Source organism: Monodon monoceros, unplaced genomic scaffold (assembly GCF_005190385.1).
Source record: "Monodon monoceros isolate NGI ecotype Baffin Bay Population unplaced genomic scaffold, NGI_Narwhal_1 Super_Scaffold_16, whole genome shotgun sequence".
NCBI lineage: Eukaryota > Metazoa > Chordata > Mammalia > Artiodactyla > Monodontidae > Monodon > Monodon monoceros.
In genome coordinates, this window is record NW_021703772.1 from 85643184 (window position 1) to 85669222 (window position 26039).

The 26039-nt window shown below is 35.1% G+C and overlaps 1 protein-coding gene across 13 annotated transcripts in view; it reads left to right on the top strand.

The window, feature by feature from the left end:
- The window catches only part of GTDC1 (glycosyltransferase like domain containing 1), a 420502-nt gene that overhangs the window by 60806 nt on the left and 333657 nt on the right, over positions 1-26039 (top strand). For 11 of the 13 annotated variants that reach the window (XR_003794010.1, XR_003794014.1, XR_003794012.1 and 8 more), the window contains exon 1: positions 19288-19398. The gene's annotated coding sequence lies outside the window, so the exon portion shown is untranslated. Of the gene's footprint in view, positions 1-19287; positions 19399-26039 lie in introns of those variants that run through there. The other 2 variants (XR_003794007.1, XR_003794006.1) reach the window with 1 other exon arrangement.

A 26039-nucleotide genomic window follows, 5' to 3' on the forward strand; every position in this document is an offset into this window, starting at 1 on the left:
TTTTCTCCTATTAGTATATGTTGTACCTTCTTATTCTCCTTTTCTTGCACTTGATAATGGGAGATAGCATTAAAGCAGCATTGTATTTTAATCATACTCTGTGAATATGGCTTTTCTCTGTAAAGATCCATTCGTTCAGAGGACAAAGAACCTGTTTTATCTCTATTCTGTAAAAATAAATATAGTCTATTTACATCCACACATTTCTCCATGTCTTTCTTCTTTAATTCTTTATTTTGACTCATTTCTTGGCTGGCTGAATTTGGTTATCAGGTGTTTTGTTTTGCTTTTTAGGGTTTTTTTTTTTGGTTTCATCTAAGCCTATCTATATCTGTTTATATATCTACCTATATGTATAAATATTTTTTCAAGAAGAGCTCATGGTTGCTGAATTTCTTGAGTAATTGAATGCTTGAAAGTGTTTGTAGGTTGCTTTTGTGCTTTATGGACAATTTGGCTGGGCATCACGTAATTGGGTGTTATATCTTTCCCTTAGAACTCTGAAGACATTGCCCTATCATCTCCAGATAATAGTGAATGCTGCTATAGAAAAGTCTAAGGCCACTCTTAGTTTTTCTGCCTTTTTACTGACATAATTTATATTTATTTTCTCTCTTAAATTCTGTAACCTCATGAGGATATGTCTTAGTATTAATTGTTTTGAATCCAGTTTTTCTGGAACGTTTTCTTTTTTAAGTATTTTATCCCCCCCCCCCCCCCCCCCCCCAAGAGAAGGTTTTCTTTTATTATATTGCTTTTTTTTCTGTTTCGTTTGTTCTGGTTTCTTTTGCAAGAATGTCAAGTGTGTATTGGCTAGATCTCTTTCATCTTCTATATTGATTATCTCATCTCATCTCTTATATATCTTTCAAAACTTTTCATTTTGTGTGCTTTTTTAATGCCCATCCTCTCTTTTTCTTACTGTTTCAGTATTGCATGTTGTGTTTTTTTTGTTGCTTATTTTGTGACTTTAATCTATGGGTTTTTTTCTTTTTTTTTTTCCTCAATCTCCAGCTTCTTTAGCCTTACAGTTTGCTGTTTCATCTCTTAATTTTCTTATCTTCTCTTAGATATTTCATACTTTTCATTGGGTAGCTCATATTCTCTGTAATTTAAACTGTGGAAAATTATTTGTGAGTAATTCCTCTGTTTCCTAAGACATTATCTTTTTTTCATCTGCCATTGGCTTATATCCTTCCACTCCAATCCTCAGTAGTTCTGTGTAAATTTTTTGCTGATTCCTTTCTAGTTCATACTCATTTTTGAATGGGCTTAATTCCTTTAAAAACAGGTATTACCTGAAAAAAGTATGAGGTCAGATGCAAGTATTGAGTAGTAGGGAGAGGGGATAAATGACATCAGTTTGCACTTCCATATGGACTTTTTTAACTTAAACACTTCTTCATCCAAGATAGTTCCTTTGATCTGGGGACATGTCTCACCTCAGTTTGCAGTGCTGTGAAGGTCACTGTGACTTTGAGTTCCTGTGAGTCATAGAAATGGTTTGGTGATAACTCCTTCCTGTTTCTTTCCTCCCATTTGGCACTATCTCTGAGCTTGGAAACTAGACATTGACAATAAAAACATGTTGATGTTTCCTCTGTCCTTCTGTGGTATAGACCATGATTTTCTGGAGAAACCTCTTTTATTTTCTCCTAGGTTGATGCTTAAACATCATTGCCCTAATCAGGGTTTCCTTGAATGGGGTTTAGAACTGTTCCAACTTTAGGGAAGTCTTTATCCTGCCTGAGATCTGAGGGGGTGTGGTCAGCATGACTCCTCATTTGATTCCAGGTATCACATTTTTCTTTCTTTCTTTCTTTCTTTTTTTAAATAGTTTGTGGTTTGTGGTTGTGGCTGTGTCTTTGTTTCATTGAAGTTGAGGTATTCATTATTTTTTGTTCTTTTTTTTTTGGTTTGTTTCTGGAGTAGAGACTAGGGTAACAGTATCTTCCTACTGTCATTTTTTATTTTTTTTTAACTGTCTCTGCTGGCTCACTGGTGTGCTCGCTGTCACTCCCTCTCATCCTCCCTTTTGTTACCCTTCCTCTCCCCCTGCCCGTAGCTACTTACCCCTTAAATCAGGAGGTTTTCCAAAGACCCATTTTCAGTCCATTTTTTTTTCTATGTTAGTTTTCTCTTCCTGAGTGACTTTGTCTACTCCTGTGTCATTAATCTTCACCTCTAGTTTAATTTTTATTATTTTTTTGGTTTTCTTTCAGCTTTATTGAGATCTGAAAAAAACACTGTAGAAGTTAAAGGTGTACAGCATAATGACTTGACTTACATATATTATGAAATGATTACCACAATCAGTTTAGTTATCATCTATCATCTCATAGTCTAATGATTTTTGGATTAGCAGTTTGGCATTGACTCCTCCTGAGCTCCAAATGCTTACTAAATACTAATAATACCTCAAAATTCCCATTCAAAATGAAATTGTTTATCTTCCTTGCAAAATGTGGTTCTGTTTACTGCCTCATTTAATGGAAACTCATTCTCCCAAATTATTAAGACTTAAAGGGCTTCCCTGGTGGCACAGCGGTTGAGAGTCTGCCTGCTGATGCAGGGGACACGGGTTTGGGCCCCGGTCCGGGAAGATCCCACATGCTGCGGAGTGGCTGGGCCCGTGAGCCATGGCTGCTGAACCTGCGCGTCTGGAGCCTGTGCTCCGCAACGGGAGAGGTCACAACAGTGAGAGGCCTGCGTACCACAAAAAAAAAAAAAAAAAAAGACTTAAAGATGTCTCACTCAACCATAATTTTTCTTTCCCATGCTTCTCTCAACTGATCACTTATCCCTTCTGACTAATATTGATTTCTCTTGTGTCCATTGTGTCTTTACATGGAGACTGTAAGTCCATTGGAGGCAGGCATCTGTCATAGTGCTTCACATATAATATGTAGTTTCTAAAAAAATGTTGATTCGAATCCTTTGAATGCTAATTTTAGCTTTAATAAAAATCTGATATCAAGATGGTTTTAATGTCTTAATCTAAAATCCTCTTGTGGTAATTTCACATATTTTGCTGCTAATCACCTTGTCTGGATGATAGCTTTTTGTATAGTTATAACTCCTGCCTTCTCTTTTTCTTCAGTTCACATATCTATGAAGAGTTTAAGACTATACCATTCCTCAGACTTAAAACCTTTTTGTTGACTTTATTGTTGTTTAACTCCCCCTCCCCCAAATTTTGATTGTTTCCTAAATGATCCAGCTCTTACTAGACTTAAAAATATCATGGTCAACATTGTTGGGTGGTTTCTTTGTGAAAATATTAAGAAGCCAGTGGTAAAAGATCTTTATATTACATTTTAATTTTTGTTTGTAAAATTAGATGTCTTAATTAAAATTGCTTTATATTTAATGTGGTACTTTTATACTGTTAATTCTTAATTATTATTATATTTTGGATTGGGAGGCCCTTAAGCATTAATTTTTTCATACATTGGGAGAGAAAAGCAATAAATGTCAAGAGATTGAGTGAAGAAATCAATTGTATGTAGTATGGTAAAACCCTTGTGTTGACACATACTGGTACATGTTAGCTGTTTGGTGCATACGTTTCTTTATTGGCATTGGGAACATAATCTTTTGAAACCATCATTTGTAAAAGTGATGCTGTCATTGTAAAACTTAAGATTTTGACAATAAGAACTGCTCCTCAATATGGGAAGCTTGTTAATTTCTCATAAAACCACAAACCATGAACTTCTCTTGGAGAAAGATACTTTTTAAATGACCTGACATGTTTTAAAGAAAAGGTGGATCCTTTTGGTTTATGAGCAGGAGAGCCATTGTATTGCATTTCCATGTTAAACTGCACACACAAGATCTGGATTTTAAAAAGGAAAGAACTTTCTCAGGTGATTAACTTTAAAATAATTTCTTATGTAATTAATTTAAAAATAATGTCTTTAATTTTTAGAGCAGTTTTAGGTTTAGAAAAATTGAGTGGAAGGTACAGAGGGTCTCCCCTCCCTAACCTCCCCCACCATCAAATCCCCACCAGAGTGGTACATTTGTTACAATCCATGAACAAACATTGATCCATCATTATCAACAAAAGTCCTTAGTTTAAATTAAAGTTTACTCTTTTTGTGTTAGACATTGTAAAGGTTTTGACAAATGTATAATGAAACATGTATTCACCCTTGTAATATCATACAGAATAGCTTCACTGCCCTAAAAATCCCCTGTGATTCACCTAATCATCCTTCCCTCCCTCTTTCCTGTAAATCCCCTGGCAAACCACTGATGTTTTTACTGTCTCAATAGTTTTGCCTTTTCCAGAATATCTTATAGTTGGAATCAGGCAGTATGTAGCCTCTTCAAATTGGCTTCTTTCACTTAGCAATATGCATTTAAGACTATTCCATGTGTTTTCATGGCTTGATAGCTCATTTCTTTTTGGTGCTGAATAATATTCCACTGTCTGGATGTACCGTTTATCCAGTCACCTTTTGAAGGATAGTTTGGCTGTTTCCAAGTTTTGGCAATTCTGAATAAAGCTGCTGTAAACATTTGTGTGCAGGTTTCTGTGTGGGTGTAGGTACCAAGGAGCATGATTGCTGGATTGTATGGTAAGAATATGTTTAGTTTTAATTTGTAAGAAACTGTCAAACTGTCTTCCAAAAGAGGCTGAACCATTTTGTGGTCTCACTACAAATGAAGGAGAGTTCCTGTTGCTCCACCTACTCTTCAGTATTTCAGGTGTTGTTAATGTTTTGGATTTTAGCTGTTCTAATAGGTGTGTATTAATTTACTATTTCCTGATGACATGTGATGTTGAGCATTTTCATATGCTTATTTGCCATCTGTATATCATCTTTGATGAGGTGTCTGTTCAGATCTTTTGCTCATTCTAAAATTGGGTTTTTTCAATACTATATGATATCACTTATATGTGGAATCTAAAATATGACACAAATGAACCTATCTGTGAAACAGAAACAAAATCAGGGACAGAGAATAGACTGGTGGTTGCCAAGAGGGAGGGGTGTGGGAGAGGGTAGGAGTGGGAGTTTGGGATTAGCAGATGCAAACTGTTATATATAGAATGGATAAACAACATGGTCCTACTGTATGGTACAGGGAACTATATTTCGATATCCTGTGATAAACCATAATGGAAAAGATATGAAAAAGAATGTATATACATGTATAACTGAGCCACTTTGCTGTACAGTAGTAATGAGTACAAGATTGTAATTCAACTATACTTCAATAAAAATAAATTTTAAAAAATTGGGTTGTTTATTGTTGAGTTTTAAGAGTTTATTTATTTATTTATTTTTAAATTTTTGGTGTATTTTGGATGAGTCCTTTATTAGGTATATCTTTTGCAAATATTTTTGCCCAGTCTGTGGGTTGTCTTATTTTCTTTTTTTTTTTTTTTTCCATGTCTTATTTTCTTGACATGTCTTTTGCAGAGAGGAAGTTTTTAATTTTAATGAAATCCAACTTACCAGCTTCCTTCCCCCCAGCCGCCCCCAATTGTGCCTTTGGTGTTGTGTCTAAAAAGTCATGGCCAAACCAGGGTCATCTGCATTTTCTCATGTATTATCTTCTAGGTGTATTATAGTTTTGCATTTTACATTAAGGCCTGTGATCCATTTTGAGTTATTTTTTTGTGAAGGGTATAATGTCTATATCTAGATTCAAATTTTTACCTGTAGATGTCCAGTTGTTCCATCACCGTCTGTAGAAAAAACTGTCCTTCATTGAATTGCCTTTGTTCCTTTGTCAAAGATCAGTTGATTATATTTGTGTTGGTCTATTTCTGGGCTCTCTTTTCTGTTCCTTTGATCTATTTGTCTGTTCTTTCACTGGTACCACACTGGCTTGATTACTGTGTAATTAATTTTTAAAATAATAATTAGTAAACTATTTAAGTGTTTTTTGTTAAGATTTGTGAAACAAGTTATCTTAAACCAATTTCTTGTATTAAGTGTGAGATATGTTATTTTTAAAAATAGATACATTATTGGTAATCATTTTAGTAAAATTTATGTACAGTAGAAACACTGTCATAATGGAAAGAAATAAAATTGTAATATTTTTACTTTAAAGAAACTATACTCTTATTCAGTAGCTTGTTTTATAAGTTCTGTTGGCTCTTTAATACCTATTAAAGAATTTACTTTTTCAAATATGAAATAATAGTTTAAATGTGATTATTAAAAAGTCTGGATTAATCTTCTAAAATAACACTGTCCAGCATGAGAAATCAATATAGGTGTTCTTATATTTTTTTGAAAGCTGTTGCTTTTTTAGCATTAGGAAGAAATGACATTACTTGTCTGAAGTATTTCATGGTGTAAATCAATGTGTAAACCCTTTAGTTTGTGAAACAAATTGAGCTAGAGCTTGCAGGATGCTGATAAATACATGGCACATTTTTTTGCCTGGAGACCTATTCAGGAGAAAAAAAAACTAACCAGTAATATAAAGTAATATGTGGTAAGCACAGTGTGGGTGGTAGTGCGTTAAGCTCAGTAGTACGTTATTGTGACTGGTGACTGTAAACTAGTGATATCACACAGCTAATTTTTACTCATGGTATCTTTAGCCTTGTGTGTCAGAAACACAATGAATTTACAAAGAAGTCATTAGGTTATTGGGATGATTGTCAGCCATGATCAACTGCTAAGAATGTATTTTTTTATATCAATTTTATTCAGGTACAGTCTACTTACAGTAAACGGTACCCATTTTAAGTGGGCAATGTGGTGAGTTTTGACAAAAGTACACAGTTGTGTAACTATGACCACAATTATGATTTGGAATGTTTGTATAACCCCAGAAAGTTCCCTTGTGCCCCCTTGAAGTCAAACCCCCCCTACCTCCAATCTCAGTGTCCAGTCAATTGCTGATCTGCTTTCTGTATTGTAGATTGGTTTGCATTTTCTAGAATTCTTAGGAGTGTGTTTTGCTAAATGCAGAAGATATGTTCTTGAAAAATTGATGGCAAATTGATTTTTTATAAAATGAACAATATGTTTTATTATATTAAAATTTTTGAGATGCTCCAATGAAGTTCAGTTGGTATTATTCCTCTTATTTTGGGTTTCAAGTTTTTCTACCTTGTCTTCTCTCTGTAATAACTTAAATCTGTATTTCATGTAGCTTAATATATAAAACCAACTCATGACATGTTATTTTGTAGAGCAAATTATCCTTTAGTAGTTATACTGTTATCTCCTCATTTGCTTATTTATAAAAGTTGATAAACAATACAAGAAATAAAAATCTACAGATCCTGTTGTTGTTATCAGAATTTAATACCTTCTTTATTCCATACAGTTGTCATTCAATCGACAGTTTAACCTTGCTGTGTAAAAGGCCATTTGCCTTGTCCTTATGCCCTACTGCTCGGACCTCTGGGGATAGGAGAGTTAGGGTGGATAAAATAGCTCTTTACTTCATAACATTCTGTTCTTTGTGACACCTATTACTCATATGTAGTCTATTCTAAAGCATGCTGAAAAGTAGCAGTTGATCTCATGGAGAAAATAGCCCCACCAAGGTGAAATATTAGAACCCTTTCATGACTTTTTATCAGATGTACTGAAACGTTTACCTCTTTTTATAGGAAAGAGTTAAGAATCCTTTGCATATTAGAATGGCTGGAGTTTTCTGGTTTTGCCCAGAAACGTTCTGTTTCTAGAATTTATGCTGCTTCATTTATTAGTCATTTTGAAACTAGTTCTAAATAAAAGCCAAACATTATGAAAAGATTTTTCATCTTTGCTCCACCAAACGTATTTACATTTCTAGTTAATTTGGAAATCTTGTACTCACATAAAGACAAATAATTCTAAACTTATTTAATACAGTAACACTTTGCGTAACTGATGTTCTACTAACCAAATCCTTAAGTAACTGGCATTTTGAAATGATAAATGTGTATCTGTTAAGAAATCTTGAAGATCTCCGTTTAAACACTGCTTCACTGAAGCCTTCAGACCAAAGAAAAAATGTTTCAGTAGTCAGTTTCAGAGAGACAGTATGTGTGGGATGGGACTAAACGGCAATAGATAAGAGCAACCAACTTGGGAACTTAATGGTGATTATCCTTCTCAAAACCAGTCAGTCAATACTCTTTTTTTTTTTTTTTTTTAAAGTAATGCACAGGCTACTTTTAAAATTTCCTCATTTTGGGGGATTGTCTTCAGAAGCCCAGGCATATTCCATTTAGCCTATACTGTGATGGCTTACACATAGTCCTCTCTTCAACAGGTTAAATCAAATGGGGGAAGAGACATAAACTATTACCTGTCACAAAGCAGATTGCACCAGTGTTCTAATAGTGGCATCTAATGGTACAGTGGGGAGGGAAAAAATAATTCTGGCTTGGATGTCAGGGAAGGCTTCATGAAGTGATACTATTTATAAATAGAGTGATGAGTTGCATTAAAATTTGTATTTTTACCCCCATTTACAAAGTTACTATTTACTTTAGAAAATTTGGAAAACCAGAGAAGCATTGAGAAAAAAAGAAAAAAAAATTAAATTACCATTAATGTTTTCATAGGCAATCCATTACCTATGGATTACCTTTAGCTGTATTTTCACCTGTCATTTTTCATTTTATAATATGGACATTTCTCCATGTCATTAAGTGTTTTTCTGCAACATCATTTTAAACAACTGCATAGTCATTTAACTACTGTATAAGGCAGAGGGACTGGCAGAGGCCAGGTGACAGCAAAGTGTCCACTATGTTTAGAGAATGAGGACATTTAGGTCCACGTGAGGAGAGTGTGGGAAGCAGTTGGAATAGGATAGATTGAGACTTGATAATGGATGCCCAAGGCCTGAAGCTTTGAATCTGTTTTGTAGGTACTCTTTCACCCAGCTACCATCAGTTGTATGAATTCTTCCTTGACTTATGGTCGGCAAAATGAATTGACCTCTGGTTTATCCTCTCGTAACACTTTGTGCATGCACACTCATGCATGCATGTACACTCACATGTGAGCATGCACGTGCACACACACACACACACACACACACTTGTTTTAAGTATCTATGTGCCTGTCTTCCCCATTAGAATATATCTTTGTGTAAGCGTGTGACAATTAATTAGGTCTGAGTTAAGGAAAGCACAGCAGGTCAGTTCTTAACATTCTTGGTGGTTGGGATGCCATTGAAAACTGGCTGATGGACAGGAGGAAGATGGATTTAAAGGAAGAGAGAACAGAAGGTTATTGCATTGTCCAGATTTGAAGAAATAAGTCTCTGATGTAATAGGCTACTGAGAGTGGGAGGGATATTATTTCCAACAATTATATTCTGATCATTCCCAGGGGTCTCATTCTTAATTTTGGAAATACTATATTATTTTTATGTATTTTGTACACATTTTGCTTTAAACCTTTTTTCTCTTTTTGTTTCCTTTGAGACTAGTCTGAAACAATTTTAACTCTTGATTTTATTAAAATTAAAAAAACAGTGATGTTTTGGTTACACAGTTGATTAATATTAATTATGATCTGAAATACCATCTTACTTACATTTGGTTAAAGAAAAACACTAAATAGTGTTTTTGGAATAGAATTTTGGATGAAAATAATTGGTAAAAATATATTATCATTTATGGCCATTTCCTTATTCTAGCAGATTCATTGTCTAAGAATGTTAACCTTAGTATTATCAAAAAGATTCTTTAGTAGATGAAATTTGAAATATTATTAGAACGTTCCTTTATTCTTATAAAACATGACTAGTTTCTCCACAAAATTTCAATATTAAAAATAATGAATTTTCACCAAGATGAATGATTATTCAGATACTGAAAAATTAGTTAAGGACTTTCCTGGTGGCACAGTGGTTAAGACTCCGAGCTCACAATGCAGGGGGCCTGGGTTCAATCTCAGGTCAGGGAAGTAGATCCCACATGCATGCTGCAACTAAGAGTTCGCATGCTGCAACTAAGAAGGCTGTGTGCCGCAACTAAGACCTGGCGCAACCAAATAAATAAATAAAATAAATATTTAAAAAAACGGGACTTCCTTGGTGGCGCAGGGGTAAAGAATCCACCTGCCTATGAAGGGGGCACGGGTTCGAGCCCGGTCTGGGGAGATCCCACATGCCGCGGAGCAACTAAGCCTGTGCACCACAACTACCGAGCACCTAGAGCCCACTACCGAGCACCTAGAGCCCGTGTTCTCCAACAAGAGAAGCCCACCGCAATGAGAAGCCCGCGCACTGCAACGAAGAGTAGCCCCCGCTCTCTGCAACTAGAGAAAGCCTGTGTGCAGTAACGAAGACCCAACACAGCCAAAAATAAATTACTTAAAAAAAAAGTTAAAAAAAAAGAATTAGTTAAATGTTGTGTATTTGCTTATTGATTGACTGCTTAAAAGCAAGGCCAAATATTTTTATTTAAAAAGATGCACCGTATAACGAATTTTTGAATAGCATACCACTGATGAATCTTTACTTTCGAAGATGCTTTTTATTGGCTAGTGCTCTGCTAAGAACAACAGACTAATGTATTTAGAAATTTTCATGATGCTAATTACAATTTATTAAGCACTTACTGTATGTCAAGCTCTGGCTCGAATAGTTAAGGGACATTCTGTTATTTAAAAACACCCCCTGATGAGGTGGGTCTTATCTATTATTACATGAGGAAATTGAAGCTCAGAAAGGTTAAGTTTCTTGCCCAAGATTACACATGTAGCAAGTAGCAGAGCAGGAGGTGTTTTTCTCTGGTTTGTGTGTCTTTTCATTATTAAGCGTTATTTCTTTTGAAGTATTATGGGAAAGACCTTAAGGAATGTTAATACTGTAAGTGGCATCACATGTGAATGGTATATATGCCTCTCCAATCAGCAGATGACTATTTTGTTTGCTAATTTCTTTTAGTGGATAACTTCTCATCTTTTTTGATCCTTCCAAAATTGCATACCCAGCACTGGCACGAATGAAAAAAAAAAAGGGCTACCATAAGATTATTATTTAGCTAGATTTTTCTTTCTTATATCCTGTTTAAAAAATAACAGTATTTTCTTTGAAAAACTTTCTGTACTTATTGAGACAACATTGGTATCCTCATTTAATGTGTGTGATTGATAGATATAATTTTGTATTTACTTTTTAACTGTCTTATACTTTCAAAAACCATGTAAAGCCTCTCCAACTGCTATTTCTCCTTAACAGTATCTTTAAGAAGCAGTCACAACATGTTTCTTCCTGAACACCCAACAGTTTAGCATTCTATCAGATGTTTTGCAGGGCGTCAGCAAGTCGTTATAGTGAACGTCTTCAGGAGGCAATGAAGTAGGTAGAGCGCTGCGGCCTAGACACCTGTAGAGATCGAAACACCTGCCCTCAAGCAAAAGCTAGTAATTAGTTGCTCAGATTCCCTTGCAAACTTCCCCAGTGTTGTTGCACATGAAACACAAAGATCACAGGGATGCTGTCATGAGCTCCGCACTGTTGGAGTTGTTTATGCCCATTCAATTTTTAATGTTCCTATAAGACATTTTGATGGGAACCCTGAGCCCAGAGGGATTTGCACGCTTGATCAAACCTGTGATGAGTTAAATATAGAAGTAAAGAGAAACCTTTGGATTACATTGACTGTTAACTTTTAGCATGGTGTTAGTGGAAAACATTAACATGATCCTAGAGGCAAAGTTGTGTTTGATCAACCTTCACAATTTTTTGTTTCTCGACAGCAGGTATAGCTTCAATAAATCTAAACAAGTTCTTTAAGGCTTATAGATCCAAGTGCAGGTGGATATCTGGATGGCATCGCCTGAATATTTTAAAAGATGATTTTATACCAACCACTTTTATCAAAATTGAACTGTTCTCATATACCAACCTTTTAATCCTACCACTTTGTCATATACAGTTTATATTACTAAAGAATGAGATGATAGGTGATTGAATTTTAGTAAAATACAGTAGTAAATATGAATTGGATATTTTGGGGCCAAAGAAATTTATTACTCAGAGTACTTGGAAAGTCTTTTTATACCATTGTTTTAATTTTAACACTATATATATACTCGATACTAGGTGGGATAAAAACTAGTGGTTTACTGGGTAGTTTTGAACTTTGGGATTCAGTTCTTTGATTATTATATTTGTGTAAGTTGTTAATAAATGGTTTCACTAAAGATCCATTGCTGATGATCCTTAAATATATTTAGTTTGAAAAATGCTATAATTTCTAATATCATAGCAAATTTGGTTCAGATTTATTCTGAGACAAAATAACTCTAGCACCTCATCATTTAAGCATAGTATGGTGGATATACATGCTTCCTAAACTGGTTCTTAGAGACAAATGTGTGTCGTGGAGTTGTCAGAGTAGAACTAAAGAAGGTGTTATACAGCCCTGGACTATCATTGGCAGAGATGCTAGTGAATTCGGTCAGCCCATTGTGCCTCACGTTTTCCTTCATTAATACATAGGTAGACTCTTCCAGTGGGTTTCTGAGTGTAGTTTCTTCATTAGTTCCTCAGGAAAAGTGAAATGAATGATGTGTTAAAAAGCTTACCTCTAGATTTTACATGTGCCTGCCTTTTTTAGCCATAGTCAGCCTCAATGTGGATGGGACTTGGGATGCTCCACTTGTAAGCTGATGACCGTGATGCTAGCTATCACAAACAAAGTACTTTTGCATGTTATACGTAGAACGTTTTGGCTAGTTTATACCTCATTGACTTTCAGGAATTTCACAAAAGTCATTCCTAAGAATTGGTCTGTCTTTAGTGGCCTTTGGAATTCCTAATAACTTCATGTACATGTTGCATAAAACATTTGCAGTCTGTTTCTTACATAAATGCTCCATGTGCCCTGGGTCAGTAACTTATTTATTGTTTTATGCTTGATGCCTAACTCAATGCAATCAGTGTTGGTTGGATTAGTGAATGATTGAAAATACTGTGCAATGCATATGAATAGCCCATGCAAACACTATAATAAAGGGTGGATCATATGGAACACTTTCTGTAATAGAAATGACTTTTTTTCTGTATATTTTTTTCCAGTATAATCCTAGGTTGATTTTTTTCTAGAATAAGTATCTGTGATTTGACTTTACCTTTTTACTATCAGTGCGTCAAAAATATTGTGTGAAAAAAGATTTTATATATTTACTAAAGTGAAATATTTCTTAACTCTAAGTCTTAATCTGGACCCATTGAGCTTACTTAGCTTTGTTTTCTACTTCTCTCTAACCATTTGTTTTTCCTGCTGTTCTGGACAGACTTTTCACCCTGTTTCAGAATAAGCTGCACTTCTTCCTGGCATCATGCCATGGTCTCTGAGCTCCAGTCTCATGAACTCCTGAGTTTCTTCTGTTTTTGACTTACCACTTTAGAATTAAATCATATGTGTTTCTATATTTTGCAAAATGTGTGTCTACATGTAGTAATGTCATTACTATGATTTAAAAATTTTTTAAATTTTAATCCTTTTCTTTCTGGCCTATGGCAGTAGTCACTCGGTACATGCTAGTTAATCTCTAGCTTTGTAGTAGGAAAATAAATTTCCAGAGAAAGTGAGAAAGACAGACAAATAGAGACAGATAGGAGTGAAGGAAAGAAGGAGAGAAGATGGAGGGAGGGAGGGGGAGGAAGGAAGGAAAGAAGGAAGGGAGGGAGGGAGGGAGGAAGGGAGAGAGGGAGCGAGGGCAGACCAGCATATTTTGTGGAATAGGGAGAGAGCAGTGATTTTGGAATTTGAAAGACTTGAGTTCAAATTTCAGTTCTGCCTCCTCGCCTTGTAATGTTCAACGGGTGTAAATGATATTAATATCTACGTGGTAAGCTTGTGTTAAATTAATTAATGTATGTAAAGTGCTTATTAGCACATTCTCTGCACGTAATACATGTTTACAAACCATAGCTAACTCTGTTATTTTGCAGGTGAGGAAAGTGAGGTTTAGAGAGCTGACCAGTGGTCATTTAGTCAGTAAATTCTGGAGAGATGATTGAAGCCCAGATTCTTCTTACTCTAAAGCAGTGTTTCTCGAACATTAGTGTACATCAGAATTTCCTGAAGGGCTCATCAGAATACAGATTGCCTGACCCCACCCTGGAGTTTCTAGTTCAGTAGGTCTGGGATGGGGCCTGGGTATTTGCATTTCCAGTAAGTTTCCACCTGCTGCTGCTGTTGCTCCCATTGCTGGTCCAGGGACCACACTTTGAGACCCAGTGCCCTCTAGCAGTATTTCTCAACCATAGCTGCACGTGTAAGAAATCACCTGGGAGCTTCTAAAAATTGTTGATGAAACCAAAATCTTTGATCCTGTGGTTTAAGTATCAGCTTTTTTTTTTTTTTAAAAAAGCCCTCCAGGTGATTCTGTTGTGCAGCCAGAGTAGGTAATGCCACTCTGCCTGAAGCTAGACTCTTGGCAGTTTTCCATTAGAACTGGGTACCAAGCAAAGCACTGGCCTTGAACAAACCTCTTGGGTGCTCAGTGAGGCAAGGCCACTGTAGTGTGTTGTTTTTGTCCCGTGATGATTGAAAACAATTGCTCCAGCCTAGAATTCTTTTATTACTTCAACTCTTCTCATTATTTGTGTCTATTGTTTGAATTTCTCCATCCAGTTTCACCCTCCAGTGTCTTGAATATACTCATCAATCTGTATTTTATGTTACTATTTGGCAGAAGCAACTATTTAGCAATAGTTGACTTGAAGTACAAAGTAAATAAAGGAATGTATCTAATTAAAAAATCACTTTAGCAACCTACTGTACTTTTAGAGTTCTAATTATGAGTTTGTTCTTCTCATCTCAGAAGAGATGCTGTTGGAAACCTTATGTTTTTATTTTAGGGTACCCAGTTATTGGTTAGAACAGATTATGATAGCTGGGCACCCAGGAGTATATTTAAAAAATGCAGCAGATTAATTGGTAATATTTCAGTCATTTCTTGTGTTACATGATTCAGTCAATAAATGTATACGAACCAAGGCATCCATTACTGGATAAGAGTAGGCAAGGGTGGGAGGGAGATGCAAGGGAGGAGATATAGGGATATATGTTTATGTATAGCTGATTCACTTTGTTATACAGCAGAAACTAACACATCATTGTAAAGCAATTATACTCCAATAAAGATGTTAAAAAAATAGCAAAAAAAAAGAGTAGGCAAAATACCACATAATTTCATTAACCTTTAAGCAATGAAATTATAAATCCCTATGCAAATGATTAAGGTTATCATTGTCTATCACCCCTTTTTGATACCTACAGACTGTTAATTCTTCTCTGTCCTGCTGAGTCTTATTAAAACTTCTGACTGATGTGCTTTTATTAAAAGGTTTAGAATTTACCAATTTAAAACACTTGCTTCACACTATCACCTCTAATTTAACTAGGCCATTAAACACAGTATTTTGCAAAGGGAAAAAGTCAATAGCTGTTTCTTTAAAAAAATAATAAATTGAAATGAATTTTAAACTCTGCTTAGAGGTGAGCAACAGCTATATAGTACTAGGTCTTTTGATAGTTGATTTGTTCCTTTAGTATGCAAATTTTACGTTTACAAAGATCTACAGCTTTTATTTAAGAAATATGCCTGGAGGCTAGATTGGTAAGCTTTAGGGAGATATCTAGTTTGGTGTGAAATAAATAGTTGTTAAAGGATCACATGAATTGGGTCCCAGAAGATGAAGAGTAGAGCTGAGACAGATTGAGAAAAACTGACCGTTATTTCATTTCATTTGGCTAAAAATACCACTAAATTAAAAATGAAGACAATAAATGATGGCAACACAAAGCAAATTAATGTGAATAAGCCTTTTTTGGGGGTAGATTTTGTGAAAAGTTCTGACCTGTTAGAAGTTTAAAGAAAAGGGCTTAACTACATCCCTGACAGCTTTACAGCTTCGGGTGGAAGACTTTCTCTTGGCCAAGGAGGAAGGAATGGGTCACTGCTGCCCAGTGAAGTCTGCAGCATCACTTTTGGTCAGTGAGATGACAGATGTCATAGAATATGCTCACATTCAAAAGAAAAGGACTCAGGGTTGCTTTCTTAGGTTGGAGACTATAGGCTAAGCAAATAATGTCATAGATTTCTAGCTTTGGGGAAACTTTGCATCACTGATCTTTTGGAATCTCTGACCGATTTTTTTTTCTTAAACAACTTTTTATTTTAATTTAAAAAGGATATGAAATATATTTCTATGTTGACAGCTTGTAGAATTCTTTTTACTTTTTTTAAAAGTGCGTCTGTCTTTTTAGATATTTTTAAGCAATTAGGCTCTCAGAGATAGGATATTCGAACAGCATTATCTACCAATTGAAATGGCCTCTGTGTATGCATGTTTGTTGTGTATTTCTGGTGGTGGACTGTGAGGTGTGGAGGGCAGGGTTGATGATGATGTGTGAAGGTGGAAAGCTAGAGTCTTTCACTGAGGCTGAAGTCCCAACTCCTCTACCAGCAAGGACCCCTCTATGCATATATATATATATGTATATATATATGAATAGATAGATTTCCGTACCCTTTTCGTCTTCAATATTATTTTTATTTTTGAACTTCAAGACTATTCTTAAAATTTTCTTTTGTTATTTCTGTTTTAAAAATTTGTTATTGGAGTATAGTTGATTTACAATGTTGTGTTACTTTCTGCTGTACAGCACAGTGAATCACTTATACATATACATGTATCCACTCTATTTTAGATTATTTTCCCATATAGATCATTACGGAGTATTGAGTAGAGTTCCCTGTTTTTAAAACTTTTGAATTATCACTGTTTACTTGGTTCAAATTGAAAAAGTATAATTTTGAGGGATATGAAATCTCTCCTCCTATACCTCAGTCCCTAACACTCATGTTCTTTATACACACGAACCAGTGTTATTGTTTTTTTGTGCCTCCTTCTAGACATATGTATACATATATAATCAATACACAGATTTATTTTTTCCCATGTTTTTATTTATATATTTACCTTGTGAGCTTTATATTTTGGAAGTTTTTTTAAAAAGTGTGAAACTGCATTTAAATATATAGACTGTATAGCCCTATTCAGATAGGAATTATTTCTGTAAGTTTTTTATAAACATTGAAATTCTTTTAAGAACCAATCCATCTCCCTAACATACCACATACATACGCGCATGCACACAGACACACACACACACACACACACACAGCTTTGTGAAGCAGAATTACATGGAAGTCTTTGGAAGTTTCCCTGGTTATGAATCAAAGCCTGACTTTCCTCTGTGGCCTCAGTGGGCATACCCCATTTCTGAGGCCCATATAGTTTTCATGTCCACATGGTAATGGTTTCCTATTCCTGAGAAATTCTCATTTGGATGCTTTAGGCTCAGAGCAGATGACTCTTTTGTGTCTTCTTTCATTATTTCATTCTTATCCTCTCCTCCGCTCACCTAGTTTTGCTTCTAAATTTTCATCACACTTGGTTTTATTTAATTTGACTTTTTCTGGTCTTAGTTGAGTGTATAAATTTAAGAATATTGGGAGCCACCTAAGGCTGTTTTGTTCTTTTAAATTTTACTTCTGTAGAGTCTGCAAAAAGTAGTGATGAGAGTTTGGGATCCTGGAGCCAGATTGCCTAGGTTTGAGGCCTAAGAACATGACCTTGGGTAACCTTTTTTGACAGCAGAAATTGATCAGATTTGTCTGTAGAAGCAAAAAACAAAATTCTTTTAATTGAATGGAACTTGCCAAGAATTTGGATAGAATGTGGTTCTTTATTAAATATTAAGGGTATGAAGTATTCAGTATCCTTAGCCAGGTTTTCAGGAATGCTGTTCAGTACCTGTTCTCAATCCTCTCTTCTAAAGACAGAGCGTGTATCATAAAATCCTAACTCAGTCCAGGTGTGTGTATTTTGATGTTCGGAAATAATGAGGTTGTGATTCTTTGTCTCTGAAATGAAGAGGTCTGACTAGCTGTCCCTACAGTCCCTCCCCCATCTCAATTCTCTAAGACCCTGACTAACTTTGAGGATTGGAGTGAGCATCTCTGTGATGTACTAGATAGATGTAGGCCGTTCTTGCATGTCTCGGTCACATCATCTTATTAATTTGTTTTCTTTCATGTATCACACATTGAAATGATGTTGCTGATACAGTTGTCTCCCATCATCCTTCCTCTCCTCCCCAAAATTAAGCTCCAGCAGGGCAAGCTTTGTTTGTCTTGTTCACTGATGAATTCCCAGCACCAGAGCAATGCCAGGGAGATGCTCAGGAGGTGAATGTCTAAATACACTATTTTCTTTGAGAGAATATACTCTATAGTCATTATGTGAAATAAGCCATCTCGAGTTATTTTGTTTTTTTTTTTTCTCTTTCCTTGATTTATGTCTTCTCAGTGTTTGTTTGTTGTTGTTGTTTTGGTGACACCTCAGCTCCAGATCCTCTCTCTAGCTGTGAATGCTTTCCCATCTTGTTCACAGTTGGTGTCTGGAAGGTTCTCCAACCTGTTTTTTATTCTGGTGTAGGTTATTCTGACTCTGATTACTGTTTTGAATAATTATTTTAGGAGATGTGTTTGCCTAATCCTGTGATTTTGTGCTATGTAAACTGTTTGGGAGCCACATTTCTTACTGCTTTGATAGCTCCTTCTTTTTGCTTGTCATACAGGATTCTTTTTGGATGAGTTGCTCTGTTAGTTCTGACCCTGTCAGTATTGATATACCTAAGGATTCTGACTTTAATATATACAGAACAGGAGAGTCAGAATATCCACCCATCATTCTCTTCACTGTGTATGGCAGGCAGAGAACATAGGGCTGTGTAAGTTAAGTAACAGTTTAAACTTGATGTTATGTTCTCCCAGAAAGTAGTGTTCTTAAGGTGTTTACCCCAGATCTGCAAGTGTCTGTGCACCTCCATTGTTTTCCAAACCTGGATTGATTATCTATATGCATTCCAACCTGCCTTTGAGATTTTAGACTATACTCAGCAGAGGTTCTTCACAGTTTTTTGGATTATAGACCTCTGTGCAAATCTCGTAAATTATTGACCTTCTCCCCAGAGACATATACATTTACATAAACCCACACATTTTTCATATATCATTCAGGAGTGCATAGACTCCTGAGGGCTGTCCATGTACCAAGGTGAAGGACTTCTAATCTGAATTTTTATTATTTTTTTGAGTCATAATTAATTTGGGAAATCCTTGGAAAGACTGAAAAAAGCTCTTAGTTAAAACTCAAAGTATTTCTGTTCTTAGAGGTTCTTTTCCCATCTTAGAATATCCAAGAATCAGACTACTAGATCATTTAAGTAAACTCTTGTCCAGGTCAGGATTCAGAATTCAGATTGGGCTTGATTTGAAGATACCAACCTAACTATGTCCTTTGTGATTTCACAGATATCTCTTCATTAGCCAGATCAGACATATGTAAAGAGAGACATCAGTAAATCTGGGTCATCAGGTAAGCAAATGGGACTTCATTTTTATTTCTCCATGAATTAAGTCCTCTGGCATTATGTGGTCATTTCCTATTATCTACTCTTTACTGCAGTGTGGGTCAGTAGATGATAAATATTTCTAAATAGATGATAAATATTTCTAAAGAGGAGGAAGCATATCCTTTCTTAAGTTTTACCAGATTACTTCCTTGGCTACTTGAAGTCAGATTTCTTTATTTTTATTTTATCTCATTATTATTTCATATATTCACACTTCAATAGTAGATAAAAATTCCCTGCTCTTCTTTTTTGTATATACTTTGGAGAGTTGTGGACAGCTCTCATATTGTTCTTTGGTTGTCAGCCAAGTTATACACATTTAGCTCCTTTAATCTTTCTTTGTAATTCACTTGGCTTGGCTGCTTTTTCTAGATTTCCCCCCATTTCATCTGCATCATTAATAAACAGAAAACACAGGCTGTACCCTGGCTTCTTCTATACCTTTCATTCTTTTTGCTTCCTGCTTTTGCCTCATATTCCTTGCTGAATTAAAGCCAGCCAGACATCACTCTCTGGACCACTTTGGCAATACATGAATGCCTTGCCTACAACTATCAGTGTCCCATGCGGTAATAGCATCAGCAGTATATCCTAGAGGAAAGAAAGGAAATGCAAAAGGAGAACTGTGAGGAGGAAAATAATGTTTTTTTTTTTTATTATATGGCAGACTTACCCTTGCCACCCAGAGCAAATCATCGTACCTGAAACCTTTATCACAGGTTTTGTTGTCCCAAAGTATTGTGCATGGGCACTAATTTAAGTAAGAGAAGCATGTATATTGTTTGGAGTTTGGCCACTGTTCTCTCTGGATTTCTTCCCCATGTTCTCTCTCCCCTGTTGCCTTTCCCATCACTGATCGTAACTTGCTATCAGAATCTGTGGCTATGAACAAAACTGGGCAGGGGATCATTTTGGCAGAAATTAGATAGGCTTAGGTGGTAAATGCTCCATGCCTCTATGTGTAACATCTGAGGCAAGTGCTTTAGTTCTTGCTATTTCTGTAACAGCCGTTGGTCTTCTTTTAACAGCTGATTCAGTGGAGATGTGCAGGAGGAAGGGACTCGTAGACCTTTGGTGCTATTCATCCACGCTGTAGTAGTTTTCACAACTTCTTTTCCCCCCCTGATTGGCAGGGAGAAGCATACTGCTTCTAGATGATGCTGAGCTTAGTGTAAAATATGCCAGCATGGGATCTGGGCTTGTCACAGTTCATTCTTTCTTTTCATTTGGATTGTAGAAAATGGACCTCTACCTCTACTTATCTTGTGCATTAGAGAGAAAAAGGTCATACCTCTAGGAGCTAATGGTTTATTGGTGTTTTTGGTCTCCAGATTCAGGTAGTAGATTTAGTTGAAGCTTGCAGCAGCACACACTTGGTTTTCTCATTTGTGTTAGCTTTGCTTCTAGTACAGAATTGAATAGGATAGAAGAGACGGTTTTCCTGTTTGTGTCTGTGGCAACTTCATAGATGATTTGTGGTTTAATCCTTCAAACATTTTCGATCGTTTATCACCTCTTTCCCTGAAAAGGCATAAAATATTCAGATTCTAATGTTATAATCTTTTAATCAGATTATTTAATTTTGGAGAACTCAAGTTCACAATAGCAGCTGAGAAAGTTGCCTCTGAATAGTGACCTAAAAATTATAATACTTATATTAGTTCTTTTTTTGTGAGATTTTATGGCCTTCCTTCATACTCTCAGATTTTAAACAAGATTAAGTGATGGTGTATCATGTACTTCTTGGTCTCTGGCCTCTTAAACAGGTAAATATATGACTTGGATCCCTTTTAAGTCTGATTTTTAAAAAATGTTAATCTCAAATGGCTTTTAAACTGTCGACAATATTGTACTCACGCTAATTTCTTTAGGCAATTGATCCATTCTTCAGCATAACTTTTGTTTCTTGGGTCTTTTCAAGACCTGTCAAAGAAAACAAAATGCTAACCTGACTTTAAAGGGGCAAAATAAATTCCCCCCCTCTGTACTATATTATTCTTTGTTCTCTATGTGCATCAAAGTGACAATCCCACACTGTCTCAATTGAGGGAGCCTAGCGCAAAAATAAAAAACAGCCTGGCACTGTTCTAGGCTGGCAGCCAAAATGTTTTGTGTAGCTTGGTTCTGGCAGTGGTTTTCATAAGGCAGAGGGTCGACCCTCCCAGCCTCACTGAAGGGAAGCAAGCAGCCTTAGTTTTTCCTACTTATAGCAGCCTTAGTTTTTCCTACTTATACCATTTCTTTTCCCTCGTCTTCCTCTTTCTTCACGTAAAACACCATCATGAAAAAAAAAAAACTTGTTCTTAAATAGAGACATCATTCTCCTCACAACTTCCACATTTACTAAATGGCATTGTTCCTTATAGAAGCTTGTGCTAAATTTGCCTTTTCCAGCTCTCCTAGAGATTTCCTTCACAGTTGCATTTTTGCCATACTTTTCAGAAAACCCTTCTGAATATTGCTAACTTTCGTCATGTTGACATAGTATTTTTGATTGGTAGGAATCTTGTCTTGCTTCACAGCTTATTATTTGAATTGAAGCTCTTGAGTAATATTTGCTTATATTACATGGATATTTTTGCCAAGCTATCTTTTGTTGAGACCAAAAAGCTTGCTATTGTTTTCTATTTTTGTCAGACTCAGAGTCAGTTCATATCTTTTATAGATTGAGTACTCATTTTTGGAATGTCTGATAAGTGTAGCTAGATAAGCAAGTGAGCTTCCATTAAATACAAGGATGTGCATTAAAATTTTTTTCCTTTGAAATCAAAATGCAAGGTAAAACACAAAAGCATTTTTTAAGTTTCCCAATATTTTCTAAATTGTAATTAGTGACCTATTATTACAAGGGACGTGGAAATGTAGCACTATGATTTTTAAGTGATGAAGAGGAGACTAAATTTTCACTATGAGCAAACATTCTATGAAATTTCGTAGAATGTTCCTCAAAATGTAAATGTGTTTTCTGTTGTATTAAGCAAAACAAATGATTTACTTTCATGTGATCTACTTTAAAAATTAGTGTTTTACAATCAAGATACAAATAATCAAATAGGCAGAATTTGTTTGCTTAGGAGGAGATTGATATTATTTTGACTGATTTTTATTTTTAAAATTGTCAATGATTTCTAGCAATGAGGAAATTACTTTGGGAGGAAAAACTCCTGTATTTTTGTAAATGTGTAACAAATGTGACTAAAAAGAAAGTAAACAGTGGTTTGTGTTAGAATGATTAATGTGAAACATTTTTGTATGCCATATATGCTGGAAAATATATCTATTATGGATACATTAAGACAAACTTGTGCAATCTAACAGTTGTTCTTTTTTTTTCCAGAGATTTTTAATTTAAAAAATGCTTTAAAATAATTAAAAGGATTTGTAAAACAGGTATATCAGAAGTATGCATTAAATAAACTCACCTGTTATTTTCTCTCATTCTCAAGACAGGTTCAGCAACATATTGGCTCATTACTTTAACAAAACAAACAAATACTCAAATTGATTTGTATGTATAATGCATGTGTATTAAATGCTGTGATTCTTGAGTTCCTCCAATGCTGTTTTTTTTTTTTTTAAACTTGTATTTAAGTGGCTTTTTCTGTAGAGCAGCTAAAATGAATCTGAGTGAGGTGCTTGTTAAGTTATATTAATTAAATCTTTAGGTCAACATTTTAAGCTTAAGAATTGATGATGTTTTTGAGAAGGAATTCCAGTGAAATTGTTTTTTCCTCTTGGTCCAGTTAAGTGCATGACTGTCTTGAGTCCTTTGTGTCAAGGTTTTTTGTTTTTTGTTTTTTTTTAACATCTTTGTTGGAGTATAATTGCTTTACAAAGGTTTTTTAATATTAGAATTGGAGGTTAAAGATGATACAGATAAAAACTCTTTCCTTCTGTATGTTCACATATGTTGAATGTTAATTGTATATTGAATACTGTTTATTGACTTTAAGTACATTTTCTCCATTGGTATAATTTTTATTTGCAGTTAAGCCCTTTATCTTTTTTGTGGTAGGAATATGTCTTTCGATGACTTAGGAATTGAAACATGAATTGTCCTATTTATTTGTTTATTCTAACTGTACACAGAGGCATAGTAGAAATATATTTAAGACCTATAATGTTTGAGTAGTGTTTTTGATAAATGCTATTGAGTTTTTCATTTTTGTAAGTAATAAATACTACAGTTTTGTTTAATTCAGGACACGTATCAAGGCTGCTACATCTTTATAGTTTGATATTATGCAGTTTGCAGAAATTGTGATATAGAAACTTAATCATTATATTTGTAGAAACATGGAAAAATAAATTTATTAACAGATGCCAGCAAAATTGGATAAATACCAAATTTATTATTTTAACCAGGACTTTATTATATTACATACCACGTTTATAATTATAGCCAGTATTTTATTTCATTTGAATATCAGTACAGATTTTAAACCTAACTCCTGGGTAGGTGCTGTTTGATATCAAATATTGGTAACATATAATGACAAATAGTGATTTCTAAGTTTATGTGGTCAAAAATATGAGTGACCTTCCCTGAGGCGTATAGTACATACTTCAGTGTTAAAAGTCATTAGAGAGTATTACATGAAAGAGTACGTTTTAATTCAGTTGTTTGATTCTCCCCTTAGTTTTTGGTACATTTTAATTCCTCCTGCCCGACATCTTATAATTCTGTAGAATACTTTCACAAGTATTTCATATGTTTTCTGTGGCATCTCACACTGCTCACTTTTTATCCATAGTACCATATGAAGTCCCCCTTTCAGGTTTACGCTGCATATTTTAAGCTGCTGATAGAGTAAGTAGATTGCAAGGTAAAGTGACATTTAGCTTTTTGAGCTAGTCTCATTTTTAGCATGAGAGCAGGTTTTTTTTTTTTTCCCCGTTCTAAATCTTCTCATATTTCGCATTCAAACAATCTTACTAACATGGAACAAAGAAATTCAGAGATTTGGCTACAGCAGTAATTGAAATGCATCAAAAAGTGGCTACTACAATACAATTTTATTAATGAATGATCTACATTGGTTCCAGCTGTGTTCATGTGATTAGGCCTTCAGCAGGCAACAATGGGTATTTCCCTATTGCTTTTATTTGATTTCCAAGAATGTGTCATCTGTTACATCAGCCCCTGCCAATATGCCCCCGTAAAAGTGTTTTGTGTTTTTTTCTTCTTCCAAATTTCTGAAGCATAAGTTGAATACCCACACATATCCCTGCCGAAATATTGTTTCTAGTGAATAGTGGCCTAGGTTTGTATGCCTGGTGTTGCATACCAAAATTTCAGAATATAAATTAAATGTTTATTAAGTTTATCAGTTAATTTTTGGAAGTGTGGTTGCCTGGTAATGCTAAAGATAGACTAGTTTTGCTTTTACGTTTCCATCTTAATATTTTATTACAGTAGTATAATGTGTTATAGAGGTGGACAAGCTTGCAGATTGAAATGGGGATCGTCCAGATTGTTCCCTTCCCTGGACCATATGGTATAGTTCTAAAAGCCTTTTGTACGCTGTCTGTTCAGCTTATTGTAAACTCAATCTTTAGTGCACCTAAAAAGATAACCAAATAAAAATGGGCCTGAGAAAAAGGACTTCCTATCATGTAAGGGCCCTAGAAATATTTGCCTTAAAGGAGATAACTGCAGATGAAATTGAAGTTGAGATGACGTAAACAAAGGAGACTTATTCTATGAATTTTCTTTTGAGTTCATATGGACTGTAGTCGATTGTCTTTGAATGTTGGTTTTAAAATGAAGGCATTTATGTTATCTGACTATGCTTAGTATCTTTATTTCTCCCATTCTTGCAGTCTCATGAAGATGAGATGTAGTTTTTATCTATTTTACAGAGGAAGTCTCTACCTATAAACAGTGCCAAGGAGTATATAAGCCCCAGGTTTTATGAACATATAGGTTTTTTGTTTTTTGTTTTTTTTGACTGATTTCGCTGGGAATTTAGGGCTAGAACTATCAATAGTTTCATCATTTTAGCCATTACCCATACTCAGAGATATTTGTAAAATTTTCTAATTCTTTTTCCTTTTCCTCTGGCCCCTTTACCTATTATGATTCTGTAATTCTATTTTAGGAAAATAGGATAAGAGATTGCTTATTCCATATGCTAAGACTCTTTAAAAGCTGGGAATGTGAGTGATTTCTCCTGACTTTCTCTCCCCTTCCCTCCAAAGTACTACTGTTAGAGAAGAGCATTAGACATTACCCATTGCTTTTTGGCACAAGAGATTTGAAGCTGAAATTCTACCAAATGGAAAAAAAAAAAAAAAAAAAAAGGAGAGCCTGCGAAGAACATGATTCTTTACTCTATCATTACCCTGAGCCACTGAAAGGGTAACGGAGAGGAACTCAAATGTTATTGGAATGTGTAATTTTCCTCTGAATGGCCACAGTGAAATATATTTGAACAAAAAAGGCAGAAAAAAAGTATGTGTGGCATATGGAGTTGACGGTGGTTGAAATTAATGAATCTTTTTAGCAGTGTACAATTGAAACAATCTCAAGAACAGTACACATTTAAAATATGTCCAACTGAAACTTACCTAGAGAGACAGATTACTACCTTAGGGAGGCTAA